The sequence below is a fragment of the Schistocerca cancellata genome, chromosome 3 (assembly GCF_023864275.1).
Source record: "Schistocerca cancellata isolate TAMUIC-IGC-003103 chromosome 3, iqSchCanc2.1, whole genome shotgun sequence".
Taxonomy (NCBI): Eukaryota; Metazoa; Arthropoda; class Insecta; order Orthoptera; family Acrididae; genus Schistocerca; species Schistocerca cancellata.
The window spans coordinates 425094479-425117160 of NC_064628.1; the positions used below are offsets into that span (position 1 = coordinate 425094479).

Genomic DNA, 22682 nt, shown 5'->3' on the forward strand with positions numbered 1-22682 from the left:
GGGTCAGATTTGGCAAGGTTAGTTTAAGGTGTGGACGGATGCCCTACCTGTCGTCACGTACCCCCCCCCCTCCTCCCCCCCCTCACGCTACAGAACGGAATTAGTGTACCCAGCTGTCTGTGTCTAGTGTAATCCGTGGAATAGTGCAAATGTGTTCAGATGTCTGCGAGCCGTGTAACTGAGGCGGGACATGGAGACCAGTCCAGTATTCACCTAGTGGAATGTGGAAAACCACCTAAAAACCACATCCAGGCCTTCGTCAGTAATCAGCCAGGCAGATGTGATTCGGGGCTGGCGCGCCTACCCAGGTCCAGGAAGCAGCGCTTAGCGCTCTCGGCTAACCTGGCGGATAGAGAAGATAGTTACACTACCGCTCACTAATTTCTATACACCCTGGTATTTCAGATTTACAACCCAAATCAAACGTTATTTCTCACAAAATATAATCATATTAACATCCGCACATACACACATCAAGAAGTTCGCAGCACCTCGGTTCAGAGAGTTCCGGAATCTGTACAGAAAATTGGAATAGAGTTCGACATAAACACATTTACGCCTATTTTATTGCTCATGAAAAATACGCATTGCATGTTGTTCCGAAATACAGGGAGACCTTCAGAGGTGCTGCCCCAGACTGCTGTACACACAGGTACCTATAACACCCAGCAGCAAGTCCCCTTGCAGTGATGCATGTCTGTATTCACCGTGGCATACTATACACAAGTTCATCAAGGCACTGTTGGTCCAGATTGTCCCATTCCTCAACGGCGATTCGACAAAGATCTCTCAGAGTCGTTGGTGGGTTGCGTCGTCCATAAACAGCCCTTTTCAGTCTAAAATGGTTCAAATGGCTCTGAGCACTATGGGACTCATTTGCTGAGGTCATTAGTCCCCTAGAACTTAGAACTAGTTAAACCTAACTAACCTAAGGACATCACAAACATCCATGCAGGATTCGATCCTGCGACCGTAGTGGTCTTGCGGTTCCAGACTGCAGCGCCTTTACCCGCACGGCCACTTCGGCCGGCCCTTTTCAGTCTATCCCAGGCATGTTCGATAGGGTTAATGTCTGGAGAACATGCTAGCCACTCTAGTCGAGCGATGTCGTTATCCTGATGGAAGTCATCCACAAGATGTGCACAATTGTGGGGGGCGGGGGAGGGGGGGCGTGAATTGTTGTCCATGAAGATGAATGCGTCGCAAATATGCTGCCGATATGGTTGCACTATCGGTCGGAGTATGGCATTCATGTATGGTACAGCCGTTAGGGCGACTTCCTTGACTACCAGCAGGGCCGGCCTCAGTGGCCGAGCGGTACTAGGCGTTTCAGTCTGGAACCGCGCGACCGCTACGTTCGCAGGTTCGAATCCTGTCTCGGGCATGGATGTGTGTGATGTCCTTACGTTAGTTAGGTTCAAGTAGTTCTAAGTTCTAGGGGACTGATGACCTCTGCTGTTAAGTCCCATAGTGCTTAGAGCCATTTGAACCACCAGCGGCGTACGTCGGCCCCACATAATGCCACCCCAAAACAGCAGGCAACCTCCATCTTGATGCACTCGCTGGGCAGTGTGTCTGAGGCGTTCAGCCTGACTGGGTTGCCAACAAACACGTCTCTGACGATTATCTGGTTTAAGGTTCAAATGGCTCTGAGCACTATGGGACTTAACTTCTGAGGTCATCAGTCCCCTAGGACTTAGAACTACTTAAATCTAACTAACCTAAGGACATCACACACATCCATGCCGCAGGCAGGATTCCAACCTGAGACCGTAGCGGTCACATGGTTCCAGACTGTAGCGCCTAGAACCGCGCGGTCACTCCAGCTGGACTGGTTTACGGCATATGCACCACTCATTGGTTCATTGGTGAAGAGAACGTGATGCCAATCCTGAGTGGTCCATTCAGCACGTTGTTGGGCCCATCTGTAACGCCCTGCATGGTGTTGTGTTTGCAAAGATGGACCTCACCATGGACGTCGAGACAGAAGTACCGGATCATAAAGCCTATTACTCACAGTTAGAGTCGTAACATGATGTCCTGTGGCTGCACGGAAAGCATTATTCAACGTGAGGGGTTTGCTTCCAGGGATCCTCCGAGCCATTATCCTTAGGTAGCCGCCATCCGCTGCAGTAGTAGCCCTTGGGCAGCTTGAACGAGGCATGTCATTGACAATTCCTGTCTCTCTGTAACTCCTCCATGTCCGAACAACATCGCTTTGTTCCACTCCAAGACGCCTGGACACTTCCCTTGTTGAGAGACATTCCTGGCACATAATAACAATGCGGACGCTTTCGAACCGTGGTATTGACCTTCTAGTTTTGGCTGAACTAAAGACAACACGAGCTATGTACATGCTTCCTGGTGGAATGACCGGAACTGATCAGCTGTTGGACCCCCTGCGTCTAATAGGCGCTGCTCATGCATGACTGTTTACATCTTTGGACGGGTTTGGTGACAGCTCTGAACAGTCAAAGGGACTGTGTTTGTGATACAATATCCAGAGTCTTCAGGAGTTCTTGTAACAGGGGTAAAGGTAAACTTTGCTCTGAACAGTCAAAGGGACTGTGTTTGTGATACAATATCCAGAGTATTCAGGAGTTCTGGTAACTGGGGTGAAGCTAAACTTTTTTGATGTGTGTATAATACAATGTTGTTGTTGTGGTCATCAGTCCTGAGACTGGTTTGATGCAGCTCTCCATGCTACTCTATCCTGTGCAAGCTTCTTCATCTCCCAGTATCTACTGCAACCTACATCCTTCTGAATCTGCTTAGTGTATTCATCTCTTGGTTTCCCTCTACGATTTTTACTCTCCACACTGCCCTCCAATGCTAAATTTGTGATCCCTTGATGCCTCAAAACATGTCCTACCAACCGATCCCTTCTTCTAGTCAAGTTGTGCCACAAACTTCTCTTCTCCCTAATCCTGTTCAATACCTCCTCATTAGTTACGTGATCTACCCACCTTATCTTCAGCATTCTTCTGTAGCACCACATTTCGAAAGCTTCTATTCTCTTCTTGTCCAAACTAGTTATCGTCCATGTTTCACTTACATACATGGCTACACTCCATACAAATACTTTCAGAACGACTTCCTGACACTTAAATCCATACTCGATGTTAACAAATTCCTCTTCTTGAGAAACGCTTTCCTTGCCATTGCCAGTCTACATTTTATATCCTCTCTACTTCGACCATCATCGGTTATTTTACTCCCTAAATAGCAAAACTCCTTTACTACTTTAAGTGTCTCATTTCCTAATCTAAATCCCTCAGCATCACCCGACTTAATTTGACTACATTCCATTAACCTCGTTTTGCTTTTATTGATGTTCATCTTATATCCTCCTTACAAGACACTGTCCATTCCGTTCAATAATACAATAACAATTATTATATTTTATTTTCGTCAAAGTATCCTCCTTTTGATCTAATGACTGCCCCACAAGCTCAAGGCATGCGGTCCATCAGTTATTTTAGGTATTGGAATCTGTAACCTTCCACACACCCTTAGTAATATTACAGAGATGTTCCTTGCTGGATATATTAACTTCCCTGATACGTCTGTCCAGTTCATCGCAGACCATTTCAAAGGGATTAAAATCGGGGCTTTGGGACGACCATTCCATATCATTCAGTACTTTCTGATTTTCCTTTGCTGCAATGTAGTTCGTACAGTATACTAACCGATGTTTTGGGTCATTATACTTTTGTAAGTTGGACCCTTTCCCTATTAAGTACAATATACTTCGTATTGCATGATACAGAAGTATGTGGTTGTACTGCTTCTGATCCATTCATCCTACTTTAACAATGTCGTCATCTCTATCTCCGGCAAACATCCCTAAACCACGATAAAACATCCACCGTGTTCAACTGTAGGTAGAACACACTGCTGGACAATCCTTTCCCTTACAAATATTCTTCTTCTGTTTCCAAAAATCTTTAACTTCGATGCATCGGTGAATAACACCACTTTTATCTCTGCTGATGTCCAATTACGATGTTTGCTAGCCCATTCAAGGTTCTTCTGCCTTTTATGAACCTTAGAAGGGATTTTCATGCTGTGACACATCCTTTCAAGTCGGCTTCAGTCAGTTTCCATTTTACTGTTGCAACAGATATTGTTGTCGTGTTCGTTTCTACCAATTCTGAACGAATGTGCGGCGCTGTTTTCAATCTGTTTCGCTTACTACCAATGTATGATGAGATAAAAGAAATTATTCAGGTAGTGAAGGGAGATGAAAATTTAATAGCCATGGATGACTGGAATTCGACAGTAGGAAAAAGAAGAGAAGTAAACGTAGTAGCTGAATATGGATTGGGGCTAAGCAATGAATGAGGAAGCCGCCTGGTAGAATTTTGCAGAGAGCATAACTTAATCATAGCTAACACTTGGTTCAAGAATCATGAAAGAAGGTTGTATACATGGAAGAATCCTAGAGATACTAAAAGGTTTCAGATAGATTATATAATGGTAAGACACAGATTTAGGAACCAGGTTTTAAATTGTAAGACATTTCCAGGGGCTGAAGTGGACTCTGACCACATTGTATTGGTTATGAACTGTAGATTAAAATGAAGAAACTGCAAAAAGTTGGGAATTTAAGGAGATGGGACCTGGATATTGACTAAACCAGAGGTTGTACAGAGATTCAGAGAGAGCATAAGGGAACTTTGGCAGGAATGGGGGAAAGAAATACAGTAGAAGAAGAATGGCTAGCTTTGAGGAATGAAGTAGTGAAGGCAGCAGAGGATCAAGTAGGTAAAAAGACGAGGGCAAGAAGAAATCCTTGGGTAACAGAAGATATATTGAATTTAATTGATGAAAGGAGAAAATATAAAAATGCACTAAAAGAAGCAGGCAAAAAGGAATACAAACGTCACAAAAATGAGATCGACAGGAAGTGCAAAATGGCTAAGGAGGGATGGCTAGAGGACAAATGTAAGGATGTAGAGGCTTATCTCACTAGGGGTAAGATAGATACTTCCTACAGAAAAATTAAAGAGACCTTTGGAGAAAAGAGAACCACTTGCATGTATATCAAGAGCTCAGATGGAAACCCAGTTCTAAGCAAAGAAGGGAGAGCAGAAAGGTGGAAGGAATATCGAGGGTCTATACAGAGGCGATGTTCTTGAGGACAATATTATGGAAATGGAAGAGGAGGTAGATGAAGATGAAATGGGAGATATGATACTGCGTGACGAGTTTGACAGAGCACTGGAAGATCTGAGTCGAAAAAAGGCCCCGGGACTAGACAACATTCCATTAGAACTACTGACAGCCTTGGGAGAGCCAGTCCTGACAAAACTCTACCATCTGGTGAGCAAGATGTATGAGACAGGCGAAATTCCCTCAGACTTCAAGAAAAATTTAATAATTCCAATTCCAAAGTAAGCTGATGATGACAGATGTGAAAATTACCTAACTATCAGTTTAATAAGTCACAGCAGCAAATAATAACGCGAATTCTGTACAGGCGAATGAAAAAAACCGGCAGAAGCTGACCTCGGTGAAGATCAGTTTGGATTCCGTAGAAATGTTGGAACACGTGAGGCAATACTGACCCTATGACTTATCTTAGAAAAAAGATTAAGGAAAGGCAAATCTACGTTTCTAGCATTTGTAGACTTAGAGAACGCTTTTGACAATGTTGACTGGAATACTCTCTTTCAAATTCTGAAGGTGGCAACGGTAAAATAAATGGAGCGAAAGGCAATTTACAATTTGTACAGAAAGCAGAAGGCAGTTATAAGAGTCGAGGTACATGCAAGGGAAGCAGTGGTTGGGAAGGGAGTGAGCCAGGGCTGTAGCCTCTCCCCGATGCTATTCAATCTGTATATTGAGCAAGCAGTAAAGGAAACAAAAGAAAAATTCGGAGTAGGTATTAAAATCCATGCAGAAGAAATAAAAACTTTGAGGTTCGCTGATGACATTGTAATTCTGTCAGAGACAGCAAAGGACTTGGAAGAGCAGCTGAACGGAATGGACAGTGTCTTGAAAGGAGAGTATAAGATAGACATCAACAAAGGCAAAACGAGGATAATGGAATGTACTCGAATTAAGTGTGGTGATGCTGCGGGTATTAGATTAGGAAATGAGACACTTAAAGTAATAAGGGAGTTTTGCTATTTGAGGGGCAAAGTAACTGATCATGGTCGAAGTAGAGAGGATATAAAATGTAGACTGGCAATGGCAAGGAAAGTGTTTCTGATGAAGAGAAATTTGTTAACATCGAGTATTGATTTAAGAGTCAGGAAGTCATTTCTGAAAGTATTTGTATGGTGTGTAGCCATGTATGGAAGTGAAACATGGACGATAAATAGTTTAGACAAAAAGAGAATAGAAGCTTTCGAAATGTGGTGCTACAGAAGAATGCTGAAGATTAAATGGGTAGATCACATAACTAATGAGGAGGTATTGAATAGAATTGGGGAGAAGAGTAGTTTGTGGCACAACTTGACTAGAAGAAGGGATCGGTTGGTAGGACATGTTCTGAGGCCTCAAGGGATCACCAATTTAGTACTGAAGGGCAGCGTGGAGGGTAAAAATCGTAGAGAGAGACCAAGATATGAATACACTAAGCAGATTCAGAAGGATGTAGGCTGCAGTAGGTACTGGGAGATGTAGAGGCTTGCACAGGATAGAATAGCATGGAGAGCTGCATCAAACCAGTCTCAGGACTGAAGACCACTACAACAACAACAACAGCAATTCTGATATATTTATCATCACTTTCAGCTGCTTTACGAGATCTTCCTCGTCGTGGTATGTCCTTATTGGTACCTGTTGCCTTCTGGCGGTGAAGGGTGTATTGCACTCCGCCTGTAGGCACACTACACTGTTTCGCAGTTTGGAGAATAGATAAACCTGGTTGGCTAAGTGCTAAAATTTGCAGCACGTTTTTCTATTGGCATCTCCTCTCGTGGAGACACTAGCGATGTGCACACTTCAGTGCCACGAAGGAACTGACGTGCAGGAACCACATGTTATGTATCGTTGCTATGCTTGCCCTTCGCTGCGTACATCACATCATTGCAGGGAACAACACATGCGCTCCAAATGCGGCGTCCGTCGGCAAATAGGTAAGTAAAACATATCAGATATGTACATATCGTTTGTGTACACAACATTGTTTGTTTCATACTACTGTTACTCGATGACCACAAACAAAGATCGTGACATGTGTAGAACTGTTGTACTACACCTTTGCTTCCTCAGCCATACCCAAGGTATTAAACTTTACCTAACTGCCTTCTGCTTCACATCTACTGTGCAGCAAGTTACGTAAATGTAAGTACTAACCGTGCTTTCCTTACTTGTCACTTCTTTTTCATCGAGCTTTTGCTTTTAGAAGGCTTTAATTTTCAAATACTAGTAACAGTGTACTATAGATTTCGTGTTTGTTTTGACTACAGTCCAGAGACAGTTGGTGCTTATTTTCATTGTTTCCAACAAGAAGTGTCTAGTAACCACAGTTAAGACAGCTATCAGCTGCCTTTAGTGAATTAGCAGTCTTGTTAAAAGTTGATTACATAACTCTCTACAGTAAGTTGTTGATTTCTTAGGATGGATAGGATGTGTGGCTCTTGCGTACGGATTCAGGAGGAGATGGCCACTGTTCGCGGACGTGCTGATGGCCGCGGGCAGCCGTCTTCAGGCTGCTGCCTCGGAGTGTAGCGGCAGTGGGGAGTCTGGTGCGTCGCATGGTATACCCCAGGTGTTACATGCTTCACCCACTGTCCCTGCTGTGGAGACATCTTCGCGGGTACCGGGCACGGTCGGGACACCCTCTCCCCAAGGGGAGAGTCAGGTTCAACGGCGTTCGCGTCGCACGAGGCGGAGGCTGGCCGTATGGCATAGCCCGCTCTGCCTGTGGACGGACATGTAGCCGTTCCTTCAGCATGGTCCGAGCAGGCACACAGGGGGAGCGGTTTATTAGTGGTTGGGAGCTCCATCGTTAGGTGGGTGATGGAGCCCCTTAGGGAAATAGTGGAAAGGTCGGGGAAGAAGGCCAGTGCTCACTCTGTCTGCTTGCCGGGGGGTCTCATCCGAGATGTGGAGGAGGCGCTGCCAGCGGCGATAGAGAGCACTGGGTGCACCCGACTGCAAATTGTTGCTCATTCGGCACCAATGACTCCTGCCGTCTGGGTTCAGTTCATACAGGCGGTTGGCGTAGTTGGCGGAAAGCCTCGCTCGTGGGGTGGAATCTGAGCTAACTATTTGTAGTGTCGTTCTCAGAACCGATCGCGGTCCTCTGGTTGGAGCCGAGTGGAAGACTTAAACCAAAGGCTCAGACGATTCTGCGGAGATCAGGGGTGCAAATTTCTCGACCTCCGCTATCGGGTGGAGAAATGTAGGATCCCCCTGAATAGGTCAGGCGTGCACTACACGCAGGAAGCGGCTACAAGGGTAGCGGAGTACGTGTGGAGTGCACAAGAGGGTTTTTTTAAGTTAGAGAATTCCCTCCCAGGTCCCGACAAGACACCTCATGAGACGCGACGAGGTAGCAGTCGCTAAAGGTAATGACAATATTAATGTGGTAATAGTAAACTGCAGGAGCGCCTATAGAAAGGTCCCAGAACTGCTCTCGTTAATAAACGGTCACTATGCCCACATAGTACTAAGGACGTAAAGTTGGCTGAAACCAGATGTAAACCGTAATTAAATTCTAAATTCAGATTGGAATGTATACCGAAGAGACAGGCTGGTCAGTGAAGAGAGAGGCCTGTGCAAGTGCAATAGTATCGAAGGAAATTGACGGAGATCAGAAATTTGAAATAATTTGGGTGATGGTCACGGTTAAAGCAGGCTCAAATATGGTAATTGGATGTCTCTATAGGCCCCCTGGCTCATCAGCTGTTGTGGCAGAACACCTGAAGGGAAACTTGGAAAATATTTAGAGTAGCTTTTCCGACCATGTTATAGTTTTGGGTGGACATTTTAATTTATCAGTTACACACTGGGATACTCAAACGTTTATAACGAGTGGCAGGAACAAAGAATTCAAAGAAATTTTAAGTGCATTATCTGAAAACTACCTTTATCAGTTAAACAGTGAACCGACTCGTGGCGATAACACATTAGACCTACTGGTGACAAACAGACCCGAACTATTAGAAACAGTTAACACAGAACAGGGAATAAGAGATCATAAAGCGGTTACAGCATCGGCAATTTCAGGCGTAAATAGAAATATTAAAAGAGGTAGGAAGATTTTTCTGTTTAGCAAAAGTGACAAAAAGGAGATTTCAGAGTACTTGGTGGTTCAACACAAAAGTTTTATCTCAATTACAGTTAGTGTTGTGCATCAGTGGACAAATTTCAAAACCATCGTACATATGCATTAGATGAGTATGTGCCAAGCAAGATCGTAAGAGATGGAAAAGAGCCACCGTGGTACAACAACCGCGTTAGAAAACTGCTACGGAAGCAAAGGGAACTTCACAGCAAACATAAACATAGCCAAAGCCTTGCAGACAAACAAAAATTACACGAACCAAAGTGTAGTGTGAGGAGGGCTATGCGAGAGGCGTTCAACGAATACGAAAGTAAAGTTCTACGTACTGACATTGCAGAAAATCGTAAGAATTTGGTCTTATGTCAAAGCGGTAGGTGGATCAAAACAAAATGTCCAGAAACTCTATGACCAAAATGGTACTGAAACAGAGGAGGATAGACTAAAGGCCGAAATACTAAATGTCTTTTTCCAACTCTGTTTCCCAGAGTAAGACTGTACTGTAGTTCCTTCTCTAGATTGTCGCAAAATGACAGAATGGTAGCTATTGCAATAGATGACAGAGGGATATAAAAACAATTAAAATCGCTCAAAAGAGGAAAGGCCGTTGCACCTAATGGGTTACCAATTCTATTTTAGACAGAGTACGCGAAGGAACTTGCACCCCCCACCCCCTTTCTTGCAGCGATCGTAGCGCTCCAAAAGCCAAAAGATTGGAAAAGGGCACAGGTCATACCCGTTCTCAAGAAGGGACGTCGAACAGATGTGCATGACTATAGACCTATATCTCTAACGTCGATTAGTTGTAGAATTTTGGAACACTTATTATGTTCGAGTATAATGACCGTTCTAGTCAGAAATCTACTCTTTAGGAATCATCATGGGTTTCGGAAAAGACGATTGTGTTAAACCCAACTCGCGCTAGTCATGTTCTCGATGGAGAGAAGTCTTCCGAAGTAAGAGTGATTTCAGGTGTGCCGAAGAGGAGTGTCTTACGACCGTTGCTATTCACAATATATATAAATGACCTCGTGGGTAACATCGGAAGTTCACTGAGGCTTTTTGCGGATGATGCTGTAGTACATGAAGAGGTTGTAACAATGAAAAATTGTACTGAAATGCAGGATGATCTGTAACGAATTGACGCATGATGCAGGGAATGGAAATTGAATCTCAGTGTAGACAAGCGTAAAATGTGCTGCGAATACATAGAAAGAAAGATTCTTTATTATTTAGCGACAATATAGCAGGTCAGCAACTGGAAGCAGTTGATTCCATAATATTTCTTTCCACGAACGATACGAGACTGGAATAGAAGGGAGAACCGATAGATACTCAAGGTACCCTCGGACAGACACTGTCAGGTGGCCTGAGGAGTATGGATGTAGATGTAGAAGTAGATAGACGTCATTTATTGGGTGTATTGAAATTAATGAGCGGTAGTGTAGCTACGTCGCTGCAAAAGAAATTTTTTTATTCATTCTATGTCCAAAATCCCGTTCCTTAGCTTTGATTTATTAACGACGAAATAAATTCGCTTTTCTCATTCGCATTGTTTAATGTCACAGATACCTTGTATATTAAAAAAAAAAACATCATTTTCCTGAGAATGGAGTGGATACAGTGTCCAACTTTACTTCGCCATTAATTTCAACATAAAATCTTTATTCAAATGATTTTCAATACCAAAACAAAAGTAGAGCATGTACATTTGAAATGTGCTCAGTGGCGTTAGAACCATATTAAATTAACTTCAAGAGCTATATCACTATGCACAATAATAGCTAACGCAGTTACAGATTCTGTAACGTGCAGTTAGTATCGCACCTAAGAAGACAATAAAAAATCTTAATATTTTGTTTCATTTTACTTGAGCAGTTTTCATAAGTATCTCAAATTGAGGAAACCTCATCACCTCTTAACTACTGGGTTATTACAAATGATTGAAGCGATTTCACAGCTCTACAACAACTTTATTATTTGAGATATTTTCAAAATGCTTTGCACACACATACAAAAACTCAAAAAGGTTTTTTAGGCATTCACAAATGTTCGATATGTGCCCCTTTAGTGATTCGGCAGACATCAAGCCGATAATCAAGTTCCTCCCACACTCGGAGCAGCATGTCCCCATCAATGAATTCGAAAGCATCGTTGATGCGAGCTCGCAGTTCTGGCACGTTTCTTGGTAGAGGAGGATTAAACACTGAATCTTTCACATAACCCCACAGAAAGAAATCGCATGGGGTTAAGTTGGGAGAGCGTGGAGGCCATGACATGAATTGCTGCTCTTGATCTCCACCACGACCGATCCATCGGTTTTCCAATCTTCTGTTTAAGAAATGCCGAACATCATGATGGAAGTGCGGTGGAGCACCATCCTGTTGAAAGATGAAGTCGGCGCTGTCGGTCTCCAGTAGTGGCATGAGCCAATTTTCCGCGGGCTACGCGTGAAACTTGCCCGCACGCGTTCAACCATTTCTTCGCTCACTGCCGGCCGACCCGTTGATTTCCCCTTACAGAGGCATCCAGAAGCTTTAAACTGCGCATACCATCGCCGATTGGAGTTATCAGTTGGTGGATCTTTGTTGAACTTGTCCTGAAGTGTCGTTGCACTGTTATGACTGACTGATGTGAGTGCATTTCGTACGACATACGCTTTATCGGCTCCTGTCGCCATTTTGTCTCACTGCGCTCTCGAGCGCTCTGACGGCAGAAACCTGAAGTGCGGCTTCAGCCGAACAAAACTTTATGAGTTTTTCTACGTATCTGTAGTGTGTTGTGACCATATGTCAATGAATGGAGCTACAGTGAATTTATGAAATCGCTTCAATCATTTGTAATAGCCCTGTGTATGTAGTGTTACCCAAGCCTACTTCTATTGTTCTTAGATATATGAAAGAGTGACATACGCATCCAGTCTTGCGTGTTACTGTATGTCATCCTATGAAAAGTAATAATAGCAATAAATCAACTTTGCTGTGGGATTAACTACACTGCACTGCAAAATATTGTCAACTACACATGCTTGTTGAGTTCGGTGACTCATGATACGCTTCAGATAGCGGCGTAGTAAATTGTACAACACTTCCAGTGTTACTCCATGTCTGTTCCGCGAATGTTGTACAAAACAAATTTGCCGAAACCATGCTTCGAACATTTCTTGTTTATTGACGCCTCGTATCATAGGCCCGATCAACGTGTGTTTGTTGTTACTGGCGACCTCAAGCCGACTCATTGTGCTTGGGTCACTGGACCTGTACTAAAATATGGATAGTTGCAAGCTACGGGAACTTGTGTTGCCTATAACTAATTTTAACATTAACAGTGGAAGTAAGGAGGATACTTTTGAGCTAACCCCATTTTCGCTTCCGTGTTATGGACTAGTATTACTCGCCATTATTATAATCCCCAAGATGTTAAGAGGTTCTTTCGCCCTTTATTGATCTCGGTATCAAGACTGCAACGGCCGTCGGGTTAACTCCGGAAATGTATGTTTCACGCATGACGCAAATGCAAATGTATGTAACACCTGGAGAGACACAGGCAATTATTTAGATTTAAATTACACATTCATGTTTTTTTACGCCTTACGGACAGGAGCACCAGCTTCCACGCTTTTAAAAAATTATTTATGAGGCCGTGCTAAATTTGTGAAAGCTGGTGAAAGAATCTTGTGAGAAATATTTCATCAGGAAACCTCCAGTGTTCACTTCTCTGACTTTTCAAGCAGTCGCCATTGCACGCCAAAAAGAACATCAAAGGAAAAATTCAGACTCATGTGCAAAACACTCTTGGTGAGGAGAGAGAGAGAGAGGCAAAGGGAAAGGGTAGGCGCAGAGTTAAAGCAAGAGGGGAAGGGAGAGAAACAGGTGCACGAAGGAGCGTGTACTGTGCGGTAGCAGGTGCTTCGCTCTTACAGACGGGCCTAACGAACAACGCACTGAGGAAACGGTCCACATCTAATTCGAAGTAAAGCATTAACTTCGGCTGAAGGAATATGAAACAGCATTGATCTTGTCTGTGGCTTACGTTGTTAAGTAACTAACAAATCTGACTTACTTGATAGTCTACTTTTGACTCAGGTGACAAACGACTTGGGACAGCGATGTGCACATATACAGATGGCTATAGTATCGCATATGTTGTTGTTGTGGTCTTCAGTCCTGAGACTGGTTTGATTCAGCTCTCCATGCTACTCTATCCTGTGCAAGTTTATCATCTCAGAGTAACTACTGCAACCTACATCCTTCTGAATTTGCTTAGTGTATTCACCTCTTGGTCTCCCTCTATGATTTTTACCCTCCATGCTGCCCTCCAATACTAAATTGGTGATCCCTTGATGCAGCAGAACGTATCCTACTAACCGATCCCTTCTTCTAGTGGAATTGTGCCACAAATTCCTCTTCTTCCCGATTCTATACAGTACCTCCCCATTAGTTACCCAATCTATCCGCCTAATCTTCAGCATTTTTCTGTAGCACCACATTTCGAAAGCTTCTATTCTTTTCTTGACCAAACTACTTATCGCCTATGTTTCACATCCGTACATGGCTACACTCCATACAAATACTTTTAGAAAAGACTTCCTGACACTTAAATCTATACTTGTTTTTTGTATCGCATACATAAGGTATAAAAGGGTAGTGCATTGTTGGAGGTGGTATTTGTTCTCAGATTATTCATGTGAAAAGTTTTCCGACATTATTATGGTCGAATAACGGTAGTTAACAGACTTTGAACGTGGAATGATTGTTGGAGGCAGATTCACGGGAAATGCGGTTTCGTAAGGGAATTCAGTATTCCGAGATACTCAGTATCATAGTGTACCAGAATACCAAATTTTAGTAATAGCCTCTCACCAAGGACAATGGTCGATAGCTTTCGCTTAACGACCAAAAGCAGCTGTGTTTGCATAGAGTTGTCGTTGCTAACAGATACGCAACACTGCGTGAAATGACAGCTGAAATCAATGTGATACTTACGATGGAGGTATCCGTTAGGATAGTGAGGTGAAATGTGGCGTTAATGGGCTATGGCAGCAGACGACCGAAGCGAATGACGTTGCTGAGAATACGACGTTGCCTGCAGCGTCTGTCTTGGGCTCGTGACTATATCGGTTGGATGCTAGACGACTGGAAAACCGTGGCCTGGTCAGATGAGTCCTGATTCCAGCTGGTGAGAACTGATGGTGGGGTTCGAGAGTTGCACAGACACCACGAAGCCATAGACCCAAGTTTTCATCAAGACATTATGCAAGCTGGTGGTGACTCCATAACGGTGTAGGCTGTCTCTACACGGAATGGACTCGATCCTCAACCCAAGTGAACCGATCACTGGTTGACAGGAAATGGTTATGTTAGGCTACCAAATTCAGCCATTCCTGCACTTCATGTTCCCAAACAACGATGAAATTTTTATGGATGACCATGTACTGTGTCACCGGGCCACAGTTTTCTGCGATTGGTTCGAATAACATTCTGGACAATTCGAGCGAATGATTTGGCCACCCAGATCGCCCGACGCGAATTCCATCGACCATTTATGGGGCATACTCGAGAGGTCAGTTCGTGCACCAACTCCTGCACCGGCAACACTTCCACAATAATGGATCGTAAACGGGTGGGCTGGGTCAATATTTCATCATGGGACTTCCAACGATTTGTTGAGTCCATCACACGTCGAGCTGCTGTATTACACCTGGAAGAGGACTCCGACACGATATTAGGATACCCCCGAATATCCCATGAGTTTCTTCACCTCATTGTAATATACGAACAAAATGATCTATAACAGCCGTAAGTGATCCAAATGACTCGTTAAACATCAGACAAGTGATAAAGAGAAACAAATGACCTTACAATATGTAAATTACTATGTTATTTTCGTACGAGTTCACAGGTAACATTTCGACTCACCTGAAATCGAAGTACTGCGTCTGAGTTTCCAATGCTTGCGTCTCTGTTAACAAAGTCTGCCCGAAGTTGAGTACGGTAGGACTATCATACTCGAAGATGAACACGCTTCACAATTAAAAGGCGAATTGCTTTTAGATTCACCCGGTCACTAGTTCATCCTATTCGTTAATAGCAGCACGGACATAACCGACCACTACTTGCCGGTGCACACTTGCCACTGCGGACAGACTGCCTCTCAGTTGCAGTGTCGCAGCGGGATCTCCACAATTGAGCGGAGCATTATCTCATTATGCAAGTGGGTAAGAGCGAGCGTATGTCTCTCGATGCACTTCAGTAGCACAGTCGCGGTTAAATCAAGATTCAACGTTCAGCAGTAAAGGTTGGTGATCAATCAACATTTAGTGAATCAGAAAAGCACCATGGTCCGGTTTTGGCTCGCAGGAATTTTAATTCCATAGATTTTTCAAGTCCTTGTTACTGCTTGGGAGAGATGTTAATGCGTGTCCTATACAATAACTGTACCATCAGAGGAGGTAATTTTTGCCGAGGTTTCCGGTTACTGGTATTGTACATAGGAATTTTTGTGCTGTTGTTTCATCCGTCGAGTAACCCATCACCACGAAGGTTACACAGCTCTCTAGAATGTTACGCTGCCCAGTTAAGATGCTCTGCCACTATTCCTCTTTGTGAGAGAAAATTACAAATTATTTTAACAGTTCTAAAAAATATCCAGTGAAAGAGTTAGCCATTTTACCCTGGCTGTATATTTCTTTGCAAATTGAAAATCTTTGCACTGATCACCTACTTGTGGTATTCAGGCCATTACCTCACGTTAGTGTAATATTCCGATTTGACAGGATTTGTGTATTCTAATTAATGTAATTACCTGTGCATTAACATAACATAAACTACTGTAATGATCATATTCGATACTAGAGCGTTACATGTCAGAAAGAGCATGTGAGACTTAATATTGCTAGTTAAAGTAGGAAAGAATAAAAGAAAGTAAATTCCGTTGTCAACAGCAATATAGACATGTTCAGATAGCAACGAACTGATGCCTGATGTAAGAGGATGTTTCCGTAAGAGCATGTAAAAATGTAACAGGACAAAGAGAATGCTCCACTGAACAATTTGAGATGGGGAACCTGGGGTCGGAGACAGCAAATTAAGGAGGTATGGAAGTAAAATTGTCTACCGCTTCGTCTAGCATTACTGTTTCCAATTTATTTACAAGGAACATGCGTACAAGTTGAAACGTACTGTGCTGTTTACTTACTAGTACATTTTTTTTATATTCTGCAAGGAAACAAGGAATTTCCAGAGCTGTAGCTGCCTTTGATGTGATTCGAAACACGCCCGGGATTTTTGTCGGGGTGCGCCAGAACCTTGTTTGCCGATGTCATGCTTGCATTGAGGTCGATGACAGTCAGTTTCAGCACATTTTGTAAGATACAGTACAAATGGTACGTTTATTGTGTCAATGATGGAATTTACAGTTAACTGTAACTAATGTAAATATAAAGGTACACAGTAATGCGATTTTATTCCTAGTATCTCCTGTTCCCAGGTTCCCTGCCTCAAATTATTCAATGGAGCATCCTCTATGTCCTGTGAAGTTTTTGCACGCTCCTACGGGAACACGCAGCAGAAACCGGCAGGCACTTAATCCCTTAAAAAACAAAAAAACAAAAAAAAAAACACACACACATCCCCTTAGAAAAATTAAGGAAGACTGTGCTGATAAACCTCTTAGGTTACTTGATTTTCAAACAGCTGAGTAAAACTGAATGTGCTCAGACATTTCCCTCTTAACTTATTCTGGTCATCACTAAACTGACACACAATATTTTTAGCGCAACGCAGTCCTTCAATAATCCCTACAAAAGAATGGCCCTGACTAACAATAACCTATACCTTTCATGATTCACTTACCTCACAAAAATCTTCGTTACTCGAACTACTGCAATACAGCGAGCGCCAATACTGCCAGCTAGATTCTAACTACTGAAGGCACTAACTACTGATAGGCATAGTTGGCAAATGAAAGATCTTGATAGAGAACAAACAATGTATTTACCTTAATAATGTTCAAATGTCATCATATATATCAGTTCATGATATCCAGTATTACAAATTTGCTATTTCTGAATGGACACACGTCCAGATCGTCCGCTCTGAAAGTTCTGCCATCTCTCTCCCCACATCCACCACTGCTGGCGGCTCACCTCCAACTGCGCAACGTTATGCGCTGTTCACATCCTACTGCCCAACACTACAATAGCGAATATTTCAACAATGGCAACCAGCCACTGACTGCACACAGCACAGCCAGTGATTTTCATACAGAACGCTACATGGCTTTACCAACATAAAAACCTAAACAGCCTACTTACACGTTTATTATTCATCAGCAGCAGACAAGTACGTACGCTTTGTCGCACTGACGGAAATTAATAACTTATATCTCAATCTCCGCATACAAGCTTGACCAAGACCTTTTATGTGTAGCTCAGCAGTTGGTTCATCATTCCGTACATTTTTCAATGGAGGCAAATGTGTCGGATAAAAATTATACAGCACATGTAAGTATTAGATACTATAAGCGGTTTCGAATGCCTATAGGCTGCAGAAATTACAGAGGCGATCGGGTCTGCACACTGTACACTTTAGTGCATAGTCGCATCAAACTACTCTTGGGACTGAAGAATACATCCAATCATATCATATGCCGTTCACACTATCTGCAGTGGAGGAAAGTCATGCCCTTCTAGCCGCTCGGTGCAATGTGTGAAGTTTATTATTGGAGAAATTTCCACCGCAAGTAAGCCAGTACCAAAAGGATATTCCTTTCATTGGTAGTCATTTCCCGATTTCTTACGTTTTACGCGTGTTCCGTCATCACATCCCATTGTTTCGATTACCGTTTCCCCTCTGTAAGTGTACCGCGGTGACTATTCTAGCATGCAGTACATGTAAGTTCCTTGTAAATTTCTTAATTCCAAGAGCCGATCTTGAGTAGCGTGTACAGAAAAAAATCAGAGGATGGGGCCTAGGCAGCTAATAAGAATGACGTGGTCAGTGCGGTTCCGTTGTGCAATTTGCATTAAAATGGTGAAATGCATTTGCATTGGATACCGTAACAAAAAGTAAGTGAGCAAGTCTTTCATTTTGATCACCACTTCGACTACTTGAATGTGCGTAATCTACTCTGTTTATCCAACTGTGGGCAAGGGACATCCAACTGGCGGAAAGGGACATCCAACTGTGGGGAAGGGACATCCAACTGGCGGAAAGGGACACCTTGCCGTGGAAATCGAACCTCAGGTCGTTCCCGGTGACTGCTCACATAGTTTAGAGGTTAAGACTAGATTAAACGCGGACTGAATATTTCCGCCTTACTACTAGACCACCAGGCCCCTAGAATGTACTTTCGTTTAATATAACGTTCCGCGCTCTGGCCCTAAACGGTTCAGTTATTCCGCATTGACTGCCGTGTCATCGTTCACCAAAGATGGCACTGGATGCGGTATGGACAGACATGTGGTCATCACACGGCTCTCTCAGTCGTTGTTGGAAACCGCTGATAATCGGTCGAGAAGCTCCTCAGTAGGCCTCACGAAGCTGAGTGTACCCTGTACCAGTCCTCCCACTCCCTGTCAGTACCAGGAATCGAACCCAGGTCCTCCACGGTACAATCAGCTGCGCTGACCACTCAGCAATGAAGGAACACGTAAAATAATATGTACGTAATAAAGTCACATATAAAGCGCATTAGATTCCCTCATTAAGGCTTACGAAAGAAGATACTTGTTAATCATAGTGTCTAAATGGCCCCACTGAAAAAGTATGCTAATTAGGCAAATAAACCTAGTCGTAAAACTTTCTAGAGCATTAAGTTATCGCACCGAGCCGTTCGGGTACAGCGTTTTCTGCACATCTTTTTCAAATTTTGTACTATTATACATCTGACACCTAAACAAGGTGGTCAGAAACATTCTGAGAGTCTTGTAAGCTGTTGCAGGGGGAGGCTGCACTGAGAAATAATGGTTACGAAAAAAATTTCCAAGTTATTCAGCACCGAAGTTAGTGAATCGGATCGTCGTGCCCTCAAATTCATGCAGCCTGCCAGAAACATTGTCGCCAAAGTTGTTTTCTCCTTGGTTTCCTCAAACTGAAGAAACGTAGCTTTTGTTGGCCTAGCTTAAATTTATCACTTCCGAAAAAGGCACGTTTTAACTGCGAGCGGTAACACGCGGACCCACTTTTGTCTGGTGACTGCCGTATTGTAGCGCGTGCAGGTGCTGAATTTCCACGCGCGACAACCTGACTGGCTAACTTCAATGCTAAATAACCGCGATATGGTCTAAAGTATCGAATTTTTTTTGTCACTAATTATTTCTTAGCAAAAACTGTCCTTCAATATCCTGGCAAGCTTTTTCAGACTGTTTCTGAACCTCACTACACAGTGCTCTGACCATTATTCGATCTGCTGCGCTGTAGAGATCGATAATGCAACACGTGATATTCAGTGCTGTGATAGCTATCGGAATTGTGGCAGCCACAAAGCGGTAGAAATTAGTTAATTTACTCGTTGTCTTTTGTTGTGATATAATGTTGACGTAACGACGAGGGTGTCTTACATTAAGGGAAATGAGAAATGCTGCAATGTTAACTGGAGAACTTGGAGAACGCGAATCTCGGAACGACAAATCTCTCTGTGAGTGGCTCTTAAGCGAGGAAAGGGTGTAATAAACGGAAGTCCTGAGACAATATAGCAATAGCAGAACATAACGTCTTGGCGTAAGCATGGTCATTGAAGGTTGGGCATTTGTCCAGTGGTGTTTGAGAATGTTACGGACGTTACCTTATCGATGGAACCATCTCGGTGTTCCGATGGAGTACTTATGTAAACCACTTAAAATGTAAATCAGTTAGCTGAAATACCGCTTTTCCACAACACAAGCACATTCTCTGCATTGCTGTGCGATCTCGTTCGATGCAACTTTAATAACATGATTCAAACAAAACTACATCAGTATGGATTTTAAAAGTGCTTCTCCATTCAAGTTTTAGTGTGTAACCTATGGCTAAGGCTATCTCAGAGGCAGCAGTAACAGTTTCTTGCGTCCAGTGATTGCAATCTCGAGCAGAGACGACGCTGTCGCGCAGAACCGTGAGCGCTGTGGAGAGAGGAGGCGGGGGCTCAGTAAACCCGGGGCGCGTCGTTTCTTCCACTTTGTCGTCGGGATCCCGTTTTCCGACCGTAACAAAGGGGAATCTGTGTCTTCTGGTGCGCCGCAGTCTGTCTCGGTTGTGTGGGCGCTATATTGTGTGTGCGCTACACGACAAACGAATTTTTCCGCACCATTCATTTTGTGAAAACCGACTGCAAGCTCCTGTCTACATTACAGTCGCCTTTCCATCCCTCTGATGTGCTTTCGTAACATTCAAATCGCTCTAAATGCTTGACGTCCGAGAAATATTGGCACAATCTTAGTGCTGTGTTCCTCTGGAACTGAGAGGGAAAGGAAATACATACATCCAGTGACAAACAAAAACTGTTAAACACATAGAAGAGAAGAAGGAAACGAAATGAAACGTCACGGGTTAAGAGAGCATGTGACTTCACTGCAGTGAAACAAAGAACTTGGTAGCATGTGCCTACGTACACTACTGGCCAGTAAAATTGCTACAAAAAGAAGAAATGCAGATGAGAAACGGGTATTCATTGGACAAATATATTATACTAGAACTGACATGTGATTACATTTTCACGCAATTTGGGTGCGTAGATTCTGAGAAATCGGTTCCCAGAACAACCACCTCTGGCCGCAATAACGGCCTTGATACGCCTGGGCACTTAGTCAAACAGAGCTTCGATGGCGCGTAGAGGTGCAGCCGCTCATGCAGCTTCAACACGATACCACAGTTCATCAAGAGTAGTGACTGGCGTATTGTGACATGCCAGTTGCTCGGCCACCACTGACCAGACTTTTTCAATTGGTGAGAGATCTGGAGAATGTGCTGGCCAGGGCAGCAGTCGCACGTTCTCGGTATCCAGAAAGGCCCGTAATGGACCTGCAACATGCGGTTGTGCTTTATCCTGCTGAAATGTAGGGTTTCGCCGGGGTCGAATGAAGGGTAGAGCCACGGCTCGTAACACATCTGAAATGTAACGTCCACTGTTCAGGGTGCCGTCAATGCGAACAAGAGGTGACTGAGACGTGTAACCATTGGCACCCCATACCATCACGCCGGGTGATAACCCAGTATGGCGATGACGAATACACGCATCCAATGTGCGTTCACCGCCATGTTGCCAAACACGGATGCGACCATCATGTTGCTGTAAACAGAACCTGGATTCATCCGAAAAAATGATGTTCTGCCATTCGTGCACCCAGGTTCGTCGTTGAGTACACCATCGCAGGCGCTCCTGTCCGTGATACAGCGTCAACGGTAACCGCAGCCAAGGTCTCAGAGCTGATAGTCCATGCTGCTGCTGACGTAGTCGAACTGTCCGTGCAGATGGTTGTTGTCTTGCAAACGTCCCCATCTGTTGACTCAGGGATCGAGATGTTGCTGCACGATCCTTTACAGCCATGCGGATAAGATGACTATCATCTCGACTGCTAGTGATACGAGGACGTTGGCATCCAGCACGGCGTTTCGTATTACCCTCCGGAACCCACCGATTCCATATTCTGCCAACAGTATTTGGATCTCGACCAACGCAACCAGCAGTGTCGCGATACGGTAAACCGCATTTGCGATAGGCTACAATCCGACCTTTATCAAGGTTGGAAACGTAATGGTAGGTATTTCTCCTCCTTACACGAGGCATCACAACAAGGTTTCACCAGGCAACGCCGGTCAACTGCTGTTTGTGTATGAGAAATCGGTTGGAAACGTTCCTCATGTCAGCACGTTGTAGGTGTCGCCAACGGCGCCAGACTTGTGTGAATTCTCTGGAAAGCTAATCATTTGCATATCACAGCATGTTCTTCCTGTCGGTTAAATTATGCGTCTGTAGCACGTCATCTTCGTGGTGTAGCATTTTTACCATAATGGCCCGTTGTGTATTTACATCTAAATCAATACTCCGCGAGTGACACTCAAATGCCTGGCACAGAGTTCATCGAACGATCTTCACAATAATTATTAATATTTATTACAATCTCGTACAGCTCGCCGAAGAAACGAAAACCTTGTAAGTAGGCTGTTTAGGTTCTTATATTGGTAACGCCACGTAGCGCAGTGTATGAAAATCACTCGCTGTGCTGTGTGCAGTCTGTGGCTAGTTTGCATTGTTGTCTGCCATTGTAATGTTGGGCAGCTGGATGTTAACAGCGTGTAGCGTTGCGCAGTTGGAGGTGAGCCGCCAGCAGTGGTGGATGTGGGGAGAAAGATGGCGGAGTTTTGAAATTTGTAAGACTGGATGTCATGAACTGCTATATACATTATGACTTTTGATCACTATTAAGGTAAATACATTGTTTGTTCTCTATCAAAATCTTTCA

General features: G+C 43.7%; 1 protein-coding gene across 1 annotated transcript in view; it reads right to left on the bottom strand.

Annotated features, from left to right (window-relative positions):
* Positions 1-15363, bottom strand: part of LOC126176734 (UNC93-like protein) — a 515292-nt gene extending 499929 nt beyond the window's left edge. The window contains exon 1 of the mRNA XM_049923903.1: positions 15160-15363. The gene's annotated coding sequence lies outside the window, so the exon portion shown is untranslated. The remainder of the gene's footprint in view (positions 1-15159) is intronic.
* Positions 15364-22682: the final 7319 nt, after the last annotated feature.